The sequence below is a fragment of the Montipora capricornis genome, unplaced genomic scaffold (assembly GCF_036669925.1).
Source record: "Montipora capricornis isolate CH-2021 unplaced genomic scaffold, ASM3666992v2 scaffold_486, whole genome shotgun sequence".
NCBI lineage: Eukaryota > Metazoa > Cnidaria > Anthozoa > Scleractinia > Acroporidae > Montipora > Montipora capricornis.
Genome location: NW_027180223.1, coordinates 1 through 13,185, shown reverse-complemented (window position 1 = coordinate 13,185; position 13,185 = coordinate 1). Strand labels below are relative to the sequence as shown.

Below are 13,185 nucleotides of genomic sequence, written 5' to 3'. Positions count from 1 at the left end.
CTTTGTCTCGTGGCGTGCGTCAGGGCTGTCCTTTGTCTCCATTATTGTATGTTCTAGTTTCTGAAGTGCTTGCTGTTAACATTCGTGCCAATCCACGTATCATTGGTCTTTCTGTCCCCGGGCCCCCGCGGGCCCTGTCTCCGATCTCGCAGTACGCCGATGACACCTCTCTCATTGTCACGTCTGATATTGCCATTGCTGCTATTTTTGAAGTTTATGCTCTTTTTGAAAGGGGTTCTGGTGCTAAGCTTAATCAGGGATCCAAATCCAAGGGATTGTGGCTCGGTTCGTGGTCTGGCAGGACTGACCCCCCTGTCACCCTGGACTGGGACCTCGGCCAAGATCAAAGTGCTGGGCGTCTTTATTGGGCCTGGGAATTTGGAGGAAGTGAACTGGCGTCCTAGGATTGATGCCGTGGAGAATGTGCTGGCTTCTTGGAGGCAACGCTCCCTGTCCTACGGCGGGAGAGCTCTCGTCATCAACGCCTTGGCCCTTTCTAGGGTTTTGGTACATTGCCTCCCTAATTCATGTCCCCCCTTGGGTTTCTTCCGAGCTTTGTAAATTGGTTTTTGGGTTTTTTTGGAAGGGCAAACGCGATCTGGTTTCTCGTGCTGTTGTTGTTCAGCCTACATCTGCTGGTGGGTTTTTCTGTCATTGATCTTCGTCTTAAGGTTTCTGCGCTTCTTGTCCAGTGGGTTCGGCGTTTCACTGTTTTCTCCGCGTAGTTGGGTCCATTTCTTTTCCTTTTGGTGTGATTCTCGTTTTGGTGTCCCTGCTCTTGATGTTGTTCTGTCCCGTCCTGAGGCCTTTTCCTCCAAGTCCCTCCCCCCGTTTTACTCTGCTCTTCTGTCTGCTTGGCGTTTGGTTGGTGGTTCCTTTTCCCGTCGGCGTCGTTCCTCCCTTGTCATTGCGTCTTTGTCCCCTCATCATGTTTGCTGCTGTTTCCTCTATCTCTGCAAATTCTGTTTATTTGTTTTTGCTGTCTGAGGATCGTCCGACTCCCCATTGTGTTGACAAGTTTTTTCCTTTGTATGGCTATACTCTCTACTGGCCTTCGACCTGGTCCCAATTGTTCTTCTTCAATCTTGACCGCCCAGTGATCGATCTCAACTGAAAGGTCGCCATGGCGTGTTGTACACTGCCGATCGCCTTGTCGGTTTTTGGGTACTCGGTCGACCCTTCTTGCTTTTTGCCGTCTTGCCTCTGAATGTCCTTCTCACTTGTTTTTCTCCTGCCCTCTTGCTCATAGTGTTCTTTCATGGTTACAGTCTCTATTGTTTGGTTTTTTCGTCTTCGTCCCCTTCTTTGGTTTGCCGTCACGTGCTGTTTGGTTTTTGACCCGGCTGAGATCCGTCGAGTTCCTCGTGTTTTCGTGTACATCCTAGGTTGTCTGTAAGTATTTTATCTGGCTCGCTCGGAATGACTTTCGTTTCCGTAATGTGCCGCCCGGTGCTCTCGATGTCATCGCAAAGGTCCGCTCTCGTGTCAAGTTCAATCTACCTCTCCTTTTTAAGCGTTTCAAGTCCCCCCGTCGTCTACGTTATTTTCATCGTCAGTGGGGTGCGTCTGGCATTATCGGCTCTGTTTGCAATGGTCGTTTTTCTCTGTCCCAGTTCTAGTCCCATTGTCGCCCCAAGCTGTTGCTGTCTCGCGGCGTACCTACTCCTGTTAGGATGAGTCTTTCTGACTGGCGTCCTTGTCAGGTCTGCCATTCGCCGCTGCACAGTTCGGTTGTTTTTGTTTTGTCCTGTAGTCCTTCGTCCTGTTGGTTTGCTTGTTTGTTTGTTTGATGTGGAAATGCCATTCTCGAGTGTAAGTCGGACGAGGCGTCTCGTGAATGCTTTTCTTCGTTAGTTTTGTTTTTTTTTTTTGTTTGTAGGGGCGGGGTTCGATTCCCCGGTGACGTTTGACGTGCTGGTGCACCCCCGTTTGAGGCGAACCATTGTTGTTGATGGATGAGTCTGAATGTCTGGCAGCCATTGCACTCACCCTACCGGGGGGCTGCCATTCGCCTTAAACATAAAAAAAACTTACCTGACGCGGGAGGCACTTGGTGATCAGGGAGGCAGTCCTCTCAAGGTGAGGCTCTTTCATTGCACTTCGATTGGGGTTGACCCTTGCGATTACCCCAAATGTGGGTAACTCGAGCGTATAATTTCTGGTAGTGGGGACCTGCGTTCGCGCTTAGTCCCGCACCAAACCCCGGTGGCAAAGTTGGCTAATGGGAAGTTTGTTGGTAACGTTTCAGGCAGGGCAGGGAAGGAGATGCGGTGGCGGTGTAAGGACTAAGGAAGGTGAGTTGTATTTGTGAAGTCCACTGCTGAAATTGTAGGTGAATGTCCGTACTTGGTGCACTGAAAAACTGTGATTTCATTTCTCTCATTCTTGGCCGTACAGAGAGGGAGACGACGTGTTTATTTCAGCCGCATCGATTTCCATCGATAGACGAGTGAGACAAGAAAATGCCAGCGGGTCGAGCTCTTATCCTCGTGCATCGTTTCGAAAACGTAAGTGGATGTGTGTTTGTACTGCTCCATCGCGATAGATTTCTTTTGCGTTGTGTTATGTTGCGTTCTGGAGAGCCCCGTTTGCATTGAGTAACTGAGGACCCGCCAGATCAGTTGGCGTTACATTTCTGTGCCAACACTTTGTGGTTTCTCTATGTTATCAGTTAATTGGATTGTTATCATAAAAAGTAAATCTTTCATGGTTCAGGATAGTGTCTTTATCGGCCCTTTGAATACGTACTGTCCGTGTTGAGCAGGGAACAGTAAGACTTTGAAGTGCGCTACGTCACGTAAGTCACGTTTTCGCAAGATCAATGTTGTAGTGTTGTAGCCTTCGTTGTATACATATCATCCGGGCTAGGTTAACTTCCATCTAATGCATAACAGTGCATGCATTTTTTACTTGTCGTATCCTGTTCTTTGCTCACACGAAAAGATACGTTTCATGTCATAAACGTTGGATTGATAAGATCTCGCGCGCACGCGCTCCCTTGGGAATACAAGTTCCACTTTCTCGTGTGAACTATTTTGTTTTTGTCGTATGTCTCATCTTTGACATATCGTTGGCATGTTGTGTTCAAAAAACCTGGTTTGGAATGTGTCTTTCTTTCATTGAAAGAAACTGAGATTTTTTGAGATAATCAAGTGTACAGAAGAAAAAGGGAAGCCTACAACACGGGGTATTCCCAGGCGGTCTCCCATCCAAGTACTAAACCCCGCCCGACAGGGCTTAACTTCGGTGATCGGACGAGAACCGGTGTTTTCCCTGTGGTATGGTCGTAGACAAGTAATTTGCCGTGAAAATTAAACTTTGTTATAAGGGAAAATGAAAACGAGGTCAGAGCAAGCACAATGTGCATTTGTCCTCTTGCCGTCACGCAAGTGCCATGCAATGCTGGTGCTGCTGCCCACTGTACAAGAGCGATCGTTGTGTGCGCCTCGCTTTCAGGTTGGCTTTGGGCATTCCTTCCTTGGCACGGATTGTAACGGACCACCATATCTCGTGGCCATGAGACTGGGAGCACCTTGTCCGCCGTGAGCCATTTACGGGCATCGCTTCTCGGCCTTTTGGCTAAGATCAAGTGTAGTAATCTGTTCTTATCAGCTTAATATCTGATACGCTGCTCATCGAGCAGCTCATATATTAAACTGATTTTTGGAACTGGGCCGTGGAAAAGAGGCTTGCCTCGTCCCGGCCACGGGTTGCCTCGGTATAGCACTACCTCCGAGCGTGGCCCACTTCCCTCTGGGGAAGAAATAATCAAGTGAAAGCAGAAAAAGTGACCAAGCAACCAACCTTCACATTCTCTTCTCTTTTCTAGGTAGCATAGCAGCGAGTGGACAGCACGACACGACAGGACGAGGAGCACGTGACCTCCATTACCACATGGTATGCGCAGACAAGTTGCGTTTTGCGGTCCCGGAGAGGCTGAAAAGGCATACTTACCTGACGCGGGAGGCACTGTGATCAGGGAGGCAGTCCTCTCAAGGTGAGGCTCTTTCATTGCACTTCGATTGGGTTGACCCTTGCGATTACCCCAAATGTGGGTAACTCGAGCGTATAATTTCTGGTAGTGGGGACCTGCGTTCGCGCTAGTCCCCGCACCAAACCCGGTGGCAAAGTTGGCTAATGGGAAGGTTTGTTGGTAACGTTTCAGGCAGGGCAGGGAAGGAGATGCGGTGGCGGTGTAAGGACTAAGGAAGGTGAGTTGTATTTGTGAAGTCCACTGCTGAAATTGTAGGTGAATGTTCCGTACTTGGTGCACTGAAAAACTGTGATTTCATTTCTCTCATTCTTGGCCGTACAGAGAGGGAGACGACGTGTTTATTTCAGCCGCATCGATTTCCATCGATAGACGAGTGAGACAAGAAAATGCCAGCGGGTCGAGCTCTTATCCTCGTGCATCGTTTCGAAAACGTAAGTGGATGTGTGTTTGTACTGCTCCATCGCGATAGATTTCTTTTGCGTTGTGTTATGTTGCGTTCTGGAGAGCCCGTTTTGCATTGAGTAACTGAGGACCCGCCAGATCAGTTGGCGTTACATTTCTGTGGCCAACACTTTGTGGTTTCTCTATGTTATCAGTTAATTGGATTGTTATCATAAAAAGTAAATCTTTCATGGTCAGGATAGTGTCTTATCGGCCCTTTGAATACGTACTGTCCGTGTTGAGCAGGGAACAGTAAGACTTTGAAGTGCGCTACGTCACGTAAGTCACGTTTTCGCAAGATCAATGTTGTAGTGTTGTAGCCTTCGTTGTATACATATCATCCGGGCTAGGTTAACTTCCATCTAATGCATAACAGTGCATGCATTTTTTACTTGTCGTATCCTGTTCTTTGCTCACACGAAAAGATACGTTTCATGTCATAAACGTTGGATTGATAAGATCTCGCGCGCACGCGCTCCCTTGGGAATACAAGTTCCACTTTCTCGTGTGAACTATTTTGTTTTTGTCGTATGTCTCATCTTTGACATATCGTTGGCATGTTGTGTTCAAAAAACCTGGTTTGGAATGTTCTTTCATTGAAAGAAACTGAGATTTTTTGAGATAATCAAGTGTACAGAAGGAAAAAGGGAAGCCTACAACACGGGGTATTCCCAGGCGGTCTCCCATCCAAGTACTAACCCCGCCCGACAGGGCTTAACTTCGGTGATCGGACGAGAACCGGTGTTTTCCCTGTGGTATGGTCGTAGACAAGTAATTTGCCGTGAAAATTAACTTTGTTATAAGGGAAAATGAAAACGAGGTCAGAGCAAGCACAATGTGCATTTGTCCTCTTGCCGTCAACGCAAGTGCCATGCAATGCTGGTGCTGCTGCCCACTGTACAAGAGCGATCGTTGTGTGCGCCTCGCTTTCAGGTTGGCTTTGGGCATTCCTTCCTTGGCACGGATTGTAATCGGACCACCATATCTCGTGGCCATGAGACTGGGAGCACCTTGTCCGCCGTGAGCATTTACGGGCATCGCTGCCAAAAGTACTGAGATTCTGTTAAAAAATTACAAAATGTTAAAAACCACCAAGTGGTGGCACTTTATGTAAAGTGGCTGAGAATACAGGTGTGCGTCGTAAGGGGTACTGTTTGCTAGTGGTGGTACCGACAGTCTTGTTTCTTCGGGTGTTTCCTCCATCCTCCCAATCTGTTGAACCTTTGGAGGTGGAAATGGTTGAGGTATCCACTCCTCGTAAACGCGGTTGTGATTCCGTTGAGAACCTCCTCTGATAGCTCTTCTGTTACTCCTTCCCGGAAGGCTCTTACAAAGGTGGCTAAGAAGAGCGGAGCTGCGCCCTCTTCTACTAAATCGAAGACTCGTGCTTCAGCTGATACTGTCAAGTCTGCGAAGCACGAAGGTTTGCCTGATGTGTCGTTTTCCCTCCCCCAACGCAAAGCACGTACATAGTTACTCTTTTACTGTACTCCATTATGGCTCTGTCAGTTGTCTCAATTAACGTCAACGGTCTGCGAGACCAGTCTAAGCGAGCTGGGTTTGTACAGTGGCTTCATTCCTTGCCTGTTGTTTCCTGATGTAGTGTGCCTCCAAGAGGCCCACTGCATCTCCCTCAGTGAGTGTCAGTCCTGGTTTCCAGTCATCTGGTCTTTCCGTTGTGGTGTCTCCGGCTCTAATAAGTCCTTGTGGTTGTATGTTTTTGTTTTCGTCCAGTGTTGTCCCTTGTTAAATCTCTTCCTCTGATAGTTGTGGTCGGTTTTTGTTATGTGAGTTTTCTTTGCGTGGCGCTGTGTTCAGGGTTGCTTGCATTTATGCTCCCAATCGTAACCCTGATCGTGATGCCTTCCTGGACGGGGTCTCTTCCCGATTAGACCCTTCAGTTCCCACCCTCCTCGCCGGCGATTTTAATACCGTCTTTGATCGCGCTGCTGACCGTGTGGGCTCCGTGGTCGGTGATACCTCGCGTGAGAGTGTTGTTGCCCTTGGTCGTCTTTTTGACGATGTCTGTTGTATTGATATTTGGAGATACCTCCATCCGTCTTCCTCCGCCTTTACCTGGACTAAGGCGGATGGCTCTATCTCCTCCCGTATAGATCTAATTGGGTGCCCTTATGTCTGGGTTGCGTCTCTGTCTCTGTTTGTGAAATTCTTCCGTGTCCGTTTTCAGACCATTGTGCTGTGTCCTGCTCTCTTACTGTTCCTGACGTTATTCCTCCTGGTCCGGGGCTTTGGAAGCTTAATACCTCAGTCCTGGAGGAGGAGGAGTACTGGTCTGTCGCCTTATTTCTGACTTTTGGGCCGATTGGAAGGACTGTAAGCTCTGTTTTTCCTCTCTTTCCAAGTGGTGGGATTCCGGTAAAGCAAAGATCGAAGGGCATTACGGTATCTTACTGTGTGCGCCGGTCGCAGAAAGAATCTTGGTCACGCGATTTGTTGGCTAGTTGGCGGCACACCTCAAGGCACGGCTTGATGCTGGTTGCCTGTCTGTTTTAGGTGTTTATCGATCCACCCTTGAACAGCTTTCCGCCTATGACATCAGGGCTGCTCAAGGTGCCCAAGTACGGTCACGTGTGTCCGATGGGTTGAGGAGGGCGAAGTCTCATCGGCGTACTTTTTTCGTTTAGAGAAGAAACGGTCTGCTGACCGGTGGGTTTCTGCGCTTCGGAACCCTGATGGGTCCATTGTTTCAACACCTTCTGATCTGTGTTCTTCGTTCGCCACTTTCTACTCCTCTCTTTTTTTACTGCCTGTCCTACGGATTCCGCCGCTCAAGATATTCTTCTCAGTAATGTGTCCCTCGTCCTTTCATCTGCCCAAGCTGATCTTTGTGAGGGCTTTCTGACTCTTGAGGAGTGTCATCGTGCCCTTGTTGGCATGGCTCGTCGTAAAGCCCCGGGGTCCGATGGCCTCTCCCATGGAGTTTTAACTTGAAATTCTGGGACGTCCTTGGGTCTGATTTAGTGGAGGTCTTGAATTCGTGTTATCTGTCTGGTTCTATGTCTTTGTCTCAACGGCGGGGTCTCATATCCTTAATCTTTAAGAAGGGAGATCGGTTGGACGCTCGTAACTGGCGCCCCATCTCCCTTCTCAACGTCGACTATAAGCTTGCTTCTCGTGTTTATTGCTGGGCGCCTTCTCAAAGTTATCCATCTGGTTTGTTAGTGAGGATCAGACCTGCGGTGTTCCTGGCAGGTTTATTGGCGAGAATGTTGCTCTTTTGCGTGATGTGGTTGCCTTTGCCACGGAATCTGACATCCCGTTGCCGTTCTCTCCTTAGACCAGGAAAAGGCCTTTGATAGAGTGGATTGGTCATTTATGTGTGCTACTTTGTCGAGGATGGGTTTTGGCCCATCTTTTGTCCGTTGGGTTGTTCTGTTCTATTCTGCTGTCCAAAGCTCTGTAGTTGTTAATGGTTATCTGTCTCGGTTTTTTCCTTTGTCTCGTGGCGTGCGTCAGGGCTGTCCTTTGTCTCCATTATTGTATGTTCTAGTTTCTGAAGTGCTTGCTGTTAACATTCGTGCCAATCCACGTATCATTGGTCTTTCTGTCCCCGGGCCCCCGCGGGCCCTGTCTCCGATCTCGCAGTACGCCGATGACACCTCTCTCATTGTCACGTCTGATATTGCCATTGCTGCTATTTTTGAAGTTTATGCTCTTTTTGAAAGGGGTTCTGGTGCTAAGCTTAATCAGGGATCCAAATCCAAGGGATTGTGGCTCGGTTCGTGGTCTGGCAGGACTGACCCCCCTGTCACCCTGGACTGGGACCTCGGCCAAGATCAAAGTGCTGGGCGTCTTTATTGGGCCTGGGAATTTGGAGGAAGTGAACTGGCGTCCTAGGATTGATGCCGTGGAGAATGTGCTGGCTTCTTGGAGGCAACGCTCCCTGTCCTACGGCGGGAGAGCTCTCGTCATCAACGCCTTGGCCCTTTCTAGGGTTTTGGTACATTGCCTCCCTAATTCATGTCCCCCCTTGGGTTTCTTCCGAGCTTTGTAAATTGGTTTTTGGGTTTTTTTGGAAGGGCAAACGCGATCTGGTTTCTCGTGCTGTTGTTGTTCAGCCTACATCTGCTGGTGGGTTTTTCTGTCATTGATCTTCGTCTTAAGGTTTCTGCGCTTCTTGTCCAGTGGGTTCGGCGTTTCACTGTTTTCTCCGCGTAGTTGGGTCCATTTCTTTTCCTTTTGGTGTGATTCTCGTTTTGGTGTCCCTGCTCTTGATGTTGTTCTGTCCCGTCCTGAGGCCTTTTCCTCCAAGTCCCTCCCCCCGTTTTACTCTGCTCTTCTGTCTGCTTGGCGTTTGGTTGGTGGTTCCTTTTCCCGTCGGCGTCGTTCCTCCCTTGTCATTGCGTCTTTGTCCCCTCATCATGTTTGCTGCTGTTTCCTCTATCTCTGCAAATTCTGTTTATTTGTTTTTGCTGTCTGAGGATCGTCCGACTCCCCATTGTGTTGACAAGTTTTTTCCTTTGTATGGCTATACTCTCTACTGGCCTTCGACCTGGTCCCAATTGTTCTTCTTCAATCTTGACCGCCCAGTGATCGATCTCAACTGAAAGGTCGCCATGGCGTGTTGTACACTGCCGATCGCCTTGTCGGTTTTTGGGTACTCGGTCGACCCTTCTTGCTTTTTGCCGTCTTGCCTCTGAATGTCCTTCTCACTTGTTTTTCTCCTGCCCTCTTGCTCATAGTGTTCTTTCATGGTTACAGTCTCTATTGTTTGGTTTTTTCGTCTTCGTCCCCTTCTTTGGTTTGCCGTCACGTGCTGTTTGGTTTTTGACCCGGCTGAGATCCGTCGAGTTCCTCGTGTTTTCGTGTACATCCTAGGTTGTCTGTAAGTATTTTATCTGGCTCGCTCGGAATGACTTTCGTTTCCGTAATGTGCCGCCCGGTGCTCTCGATGTCATCGCAAAGGTCCGCTCTCGTGTCAAGTTCAATCTACCTCTCCTTTTTAAGCGTTTCAAGTCCCCCCGTCGTCTACGTTATTTTCATCGTCAGTGGGGTGCGTCTGGCATTATCGGCTCTGTTTGCAATGGTCGTTTTTCTCTGTCCCAGTTCTAGTCCCATTGTCGCCCCAAGCTGTTGCTGTCTCGCGGCGTACCTACTCCTGTTAGGATGAGTCTTTCTGACTGGCGTCCTTGTCAGGTCTGCCATTCGCCGCTGCACAGTTCGGTTGTTTTTGTTTTGTCCTGTAGTCCTTCGTCCTGTTGGTTTGCTTGTTTGTTTGTTTGATGTGGAAATGCCATTCTCGAGTGTAAGTCGGACGAGGCGTCTCGTGAATGCTTTTCTTCGTTAGTTTTGTTTTTTTTTTTTGTTTGTAGGGGCGGGGTTCGATTCCCCGGTGACGTTTGACGTGCTGGTGCACCCCCGTTTGAGGCGAACCATTGTTGTTGATGGATGAGTCTGAATGTCTGGCAGCCATTGCACTCACCCTACCGGGGGGCTGCCATTCGCCTTAAACATAAAAAAAACTTACCTGACGCGGGAGGCACTTGGTGATCAGGGAGGCAGTCCTCTCAAGGTGAGGCTCTTTCATTGCACTTCGATTGGGGTTGACCCTTGCGATTACCCCAAATGTGGGTAACTCGAGCGTATAATTTCTGGTAGTGGGGACCTGCGTTCGCGCTTAGTCCCGCACCAAACCCCGGTGGCAAAGTTGGCTAATGGGAAGTTTGTTGGTAACGTTTCAGGCAGGGCAGGGAAGGAGATGCGGTGGCGGTGTAAGGACTAAGGAAGGTGAGTTGTATTTGTGAAGTCCACTGCTGAAATTGTAGGTGAATGTCCGTACTTGGTGCACTGAAAAACTGTGATTTCATTTCTCTCATTCTTGGCCGTACAGAGAGGGAGACGACGTGTTTATTTCAGCCGCATCGATTTCCATCGATAGACGAGTGAGACAAGAAAATGCCAGCGGGTCGAGCTCTTATCCTCGTGCATCGTTTCGAAAACGTAAGTGGATGTGTGTTTGTACTGCTCCATCGCGATAGATTTCTTTTGCGTTGTGTTATGTTGCGTTCTGGAGAGCCCCGTTTGCATTGAGTAACTGAGGACCCGCCAGATCAGTTGGCGTTACATTTCTGTGCCAACACTTTGTGGTTTCTCTATGTTATCAGTTAATTGGATTGTTATCATAAAAAGTAAATCTTTCATGGTTCAGGATAGTGTCTTTATCGGCCCTTTGAATACGTACTGTCCGTGTTGAGCAGGGAACAGTAAGACTTTGAAGTGCGCTACGTCACGTAAGTCACGTTTTCGCAAGATCAATGTTGTAGTGTTGTAGCCTTCGTTGTATACATATCATCCGGGCTAGGTTAACTTCCATCTAATGCATAACAGTGCATGCATTTTTTACTTGTCGTATCCTGTTCTTTGCTCACACGAAAAGATACGTTTCATGTCATAAACGTTGGATTGATAAGATCTCGCGCGCACGCGCTCCCTTGGGAATACAAGTTCCACTTTCTCGTGTGAACTATTTTGTTTTTGTCGTATGTCTCATCTTTGACATATCGTTGGCATGTTGTGTTCAAAAAACCTGGTTTGGAATGTGTCTTTCTTTCATTGAAAGAAACTGAGATTTTTTGAGATAATCAAGTGTACAGAAGAAAAAGGGAAGCCTACAACACGGGGTATTCCCAGGCGGTCTCCCATCCAAGTACTAAACCCCGCCCGACAGGGCTTAACTTCGGTGATCGGACGAGAACCGGTGTTTTCCCTGTGGTATGGTCGTAGACAAGTAATTTGCCGTGAAAATTAAACTTTGTTATAAGGGAAAATGAAAACGAGGTCAGAGCAAGCACAATGTGCATTTGTCCTCTTGCCGTCACGCAAGTGCCATGCAATGCTGGTGCTGCTGCCCACTGTACAAGAGCGATCGTTGTGTGCGCCTCGCTTTCAGGTTGGCTTTGGGCATTCCTTCCTTGGCACGGATTGTAACGGACCACCATATCTCGTGGCCATGAGACTGGGAGCACCTTGTCCGCCGTGAGCCATTTACGGGCATCGCTTCTCGGCCTTTTGGCTAAGATCAAGTGTAGTAATCTGTTCTTATCAGCTTAATATCTGATACGGCTGCTCATCGAGCAGCTCATATATTAAACTGATTTTTGGAACTGGGCCGTGGAAAAGAGGCTTGCCTCGTCCCGGCCACGGGTTGCCTCGGTATAGCACTACCTCCGAGCGTGGCCCACTTCCCTCTGGGGAAGAAATAATCAAGTGAAAGCAGAAAAGTGACCAAGCAACCAACCTTCACATTCTCTTCTCTTTTCTAGGTAGCATAGCAGCGAGTGGACAGCACGACACGACAGGACGAGGAGCACGTGACCTCCATTACCACATGGTATGCGCAGACAAGTTGCGTTTTGCGGTCCCGGAGAGGCTGAAAAGGCATACTTACCTGACGCGGGAGGCACTGTGATCAGGGAGGCAGTCCTCTCAAGGTGAGGCTCTTTCATTGCACTTCGATTGGGTTGACCCTTGCGATTACCCCAAATGTGGGTAACTCGAGCGTATAATTTCTGGTAGTGGGGACCTGCGTTCGCGCTAGTCCCCGCACCAAACCCCGGTGGCAAAGTTGGCTAATGGGAAGGTTTGTTGGTAACGTTTCAGGCAGGGCAGGGAAGGAGATGCGGTGGCGGTGTAAGGACTAAGGAAGGTGAGTTGTATTTGTGAAGTCCACTGCTGAAATTGTAGGTGAATGTTCCGTACTTGGTGCACTGAAAAACTGTGATTTCATTTCTCTCATTCTTGGCCGTACAGAGAGGGAGACGACGTGTTTATTTCAGCCGCATCGATTTCCATCGATAGACGAGTGAGACAAGAAAATGCCAGCGGGTCGAGCTCTTATCCTCGTGCATCGTTTCGAAAACGTAAGTGGATGTGTGTTTGTACTGCTCCATCGCGATAGATTTCTTTTGCGTTGTGTTATGTTGCGTTCTGGAGAGCCCGTTTTGCATTGAGTAACTGAGGACCCGCCAGATCAGTTGGCGTTACATTTCTGTGGCCAACACTTTGTGGTTTCTCTATGTTATCAGTTAATTGGATTGTTATCATAAAAAGTAAATCTTTCATGGTCAGGATAGTGTCTTATCGGCCCTTTGAATACGTACTGTCCGTGTTGAGCAGGGAACAGTAAGACTTTGAAGTGCGCTACGTCACGTAAGTCACGTTTTCGCAAGATCAATGTTGTAGTGTTGTAGCCTTCGTTGTATACATATCATCCGGGCTAGGTTAACTTCCATCTAATGCATAACAGTGCATGCATTTTTTACTTGTCGTATCCTGTTCTTTGCTCACACGAAAAGATACGTTTCATGTCATAAACGTTGGATTGATAAGGTCTCGCGCGCACGCGCTCCCTTGGGAATACAAGTTCCACTTTCTCGTGTGAATTAATTTGTTTTTGTCGTATGTCTCATCTTTGACATATCGTTGGCATGTTGTGTTCAAAAACCCTGGTTTGGAATGTTCTTTCATTGAAAGAAACTGCGATTTTTTGAGATAATCAAGTGTACAGAAGGAAAAAGGGAAGCCTACAACACGGGGTATTCCCAGGCGGTCTCCCATCCAAGTACTAACCCCGCCCGACAGGGCTTAACTTCGGTGATCGGACGAGAACCGGTGTTTCCCTGTGGTATGGTCGTAGACAAGTAATTTGCCGTGAAAATTAACTTTGTTATAAGGGAAAATGAAAACGAGGTCAGAGCAAGCACAATGTGCATTTGTCCTCTTGCCGTCAA

The 13,185-nt window shown here is 48.3% G+C and overlaps 10 non-coding genes across 10 annotated transcripts; 6 read left to right on the top strand and 4 right to left on the bottom strand.

Moving 5' to 3' along the window:
- The first annotated feature begins 2,026 nt into the window (after positions 1–2,026).
- LOC138036427 (U1 spliceosomal RNA) lies at positions 2,027–2,194 on the top strand. The gene has a single exon (XR_011129860.1). It is a non-coding gene; the product is annotated as a U1 spliceosomal RNA (small nuclear RNA).
- Positions 2,195–3,172: 978 nt separating this feature from the next.
- LOC138036479 (5S ribosomal RNA) lies at positions 3,173–3,292 on the bottom strand. The gene has a single exon (XR_011129908.1). It is a non-coding gene; the product is annotated as a 5S ribosomal RNA (ribosomal RNA).
- A 267-nt stretch (positions 3,293–3,559) lies between these two features.
- On the top strand, positions 3,560–3,752 carry LOC138036452 (U2 spliceosomal RNA). Its single transcript, XR_011129883.1, has one exon. It is a non-coding gene; the product is annotated as a U2 spliceosomal RNA (small nuclear RNA).
- Positions 3,753–3,946: 194 nt separating this feature from the next.
- On the top strand, positions 3,947–4,110 carry LOC138036495 (U1 spliceosomal RNA). Its single transcript, XR_011129923.1, has one exon. It is a non-coding gene; the product is annotated as a U1 spliceosomal RNA (small nuclear RNA).
- Positions 4,111–5,085: 975 nt separating this feature from the next.
- LOC138036418 (5S ribosomal RNA) lies at positions 5,086–5,204 on the bottom strand. Its single transcript, XR_011129851.1, has one exon. It is a non-coding gene; the product is annotated as a 5S ribosomal RNA (ribosomal RNA).
- Positions 5,205–9,915: 4,711 nt separating this feature from the next.
- On the top strand, positions 9,916–10,083 carry LOC138036426 (U1 spliceosomal RNA). Its single transcript, XR_011129859.1, has one exon. It is a non-coding gene; the product is annotated as a U1 spliceosomal RNA (small nuclear RNA).
- A 978-nt stretch (positions 10,084–11,061) lies between these two features.
- On the bottom strand, positions 11,062–11,181 carry LOC138036478 (5S ribosomal RNA). Its single transcript, XR_011129907.1, has one exon. It is a non-coding gene; the product is annotated as a 5S ribosomal RNA (ribosomal RNA).
- A 267-nt stretch (positions 11,182–11,448) lies between these two features.
- LOC138036462 (U2 spliceosomal RNA) lies at positions 11,449–11,642 on the top strand. Its single transcript, XR_011129892.1, has one exon. It is a non-coding gene; the product is annotated as a U2 spliceosomal RNA (small nuclear RNA).
- Positions 11,643–11,835: 193 nt separating this feature from the next.
- LOC138036493 (U1 spliceosomal RNA) lies at positions 11,836–11,999 on the top strand. The gene has a single exon (XR_011129921.1). It is a non-coding gene; the product is annotated as a U1 spliceosomal RNA (small nuclear RNA).
- A 976-nt stretch (positions 12,000–12,975) lies between these two features.
- Positions 12,976–13,093, bottom strand: LOC138036484 (5S ribosomal RNA). The gene has a single exon (XR_011129913.1). It is a non-coding gene; the product is annotated as a 5S ribosomal RNA (ribosomal RNA).
- Between the last annotated feature and the right edge of the window lie 92 nt (positions 13,094–13,185).